This window comes from Mus musculus, chromosome 11 (genome assembly GCF_000001635.26).
Source record: "Mus musculus strain C57BL/6J chromosome 11, GRCm38.p6 C57BL/6J".
Lineage (NCBI taxonomy): Eukaryota > Metazoa > Chordata > Mammalia > Rodentia > Muridae > Mus > Mus musculus.
The window spans coordinates 6,760,746-6,762,210 of NC_000077.6; positions in this window are offsets into that span (position 1 = coordinate 6,760,746).

The window sequence follows — 1,465 nt, forward strand, 5'->3', positions numbered from 1 at the left end:
AGAACACACATATAAGCCGAATACACACACACACAGGCACATCCAGACACTCAAGACACACACCCAGACCCCCCACAAACATACAATACAGACATAGACATGCACACACACACACAAAAGGAACACACACATACATAAACATACACATATGCAAATATATACACACACAAAGTCACATGGATACACACATGTGTGGATACACAGAGACATACACCCATGCATTTATGTACACACAGAACTAGGCACGACAAGGTTGTAGGATGCCAGAGTGTATTACTTTTCTATTGTGACAAAATATTTGACAGAATTGACTTAAAGGGGAGGAAAAGGATTTATTTTGCTGCATAGTTTCATACTTGGGGAGAGGTGGGGCAAGATTCATATCACGGTGCCCAGGAAGCAGGGAAAGGGGTGCTGGCATTGGCTGGCCTCCTCCACACCCCTTTTATCCCACTGGGACCCCAGGCTGTGAGATGGTGCCACCCACATACTGAGTGGGTCATCTCCCCTTTAATTTTCTCTGGAGGTGGCCCCGTCGCAAATCCCTTAATACAACATCCAGCCAATTTGACGATCAGGACTGACCACAACAAAGGTTAAACATCAAATCACAAAAACTGGCTGTATTTCTGCTTATAAGGAACAATCTGAAAATGCACTGAAGAACACAGAACCTCTCATAGTAGCTTCAAAAATAAAATAATAGAAAATAAATTTATCAAAAGGAGCAAGAACTACATACTGAAAGCTGTAAGACCCCACTGAAGAGGCCAGGGAAGGTGAGCTCAGACATGTCCGTCACTGCACAGTGAGATCAGCTGTGGGCCTCTCATGCATTCAGATGGAAGCGCTAACCCTAAGAGAAGAAAATGTTTGGAAGAAAGCACAGGAGACAGTCTGGGAGGCTTTGTGTTGACAGAGAATTCTTAGATGACATCAGACCAAATGCACACACAGCCCGTGGGACAGAAACAGCAGGCAATTTGGATTCATTAAAAATGAAATACTTCTGTGTTTTAAAAGAAATCATTAAGGAGAGGAAAAGACAGGCATTAAATTTGGGCAAAAACACTGAACAATTTTTCAAATTTCTTTCAAAAGAAGTAGAAAGTGGAAGGGTTTTTGGGAACTGAGCAGAGCCACTGTGCTGGTCAGTGGGTGGTGGAAAGGCCAGAGGTTGGAAATGAGGAAGGTTAGCATCTCTCTCAGCTTAGCCAGTTCCCAGTTTCCTTCAGGGAACAATTTTCTGAGCCTGGGACTCATCATGCCTGCAGGATCAAGGTGCTGCTGGGAGACTGTGGCCACAATTAAACCCCACAAATGACAACTATTCCTCCTGTAATGACACACCTTGTGAGCTCATTCAATAACAGCGCACACAAAGTGCCTAATGGCTTCTTGTACATATTAAATATTCAGGAAGTTATTTATTACTAACCTCTAATCTCTTACCGAGAAGAAAAAA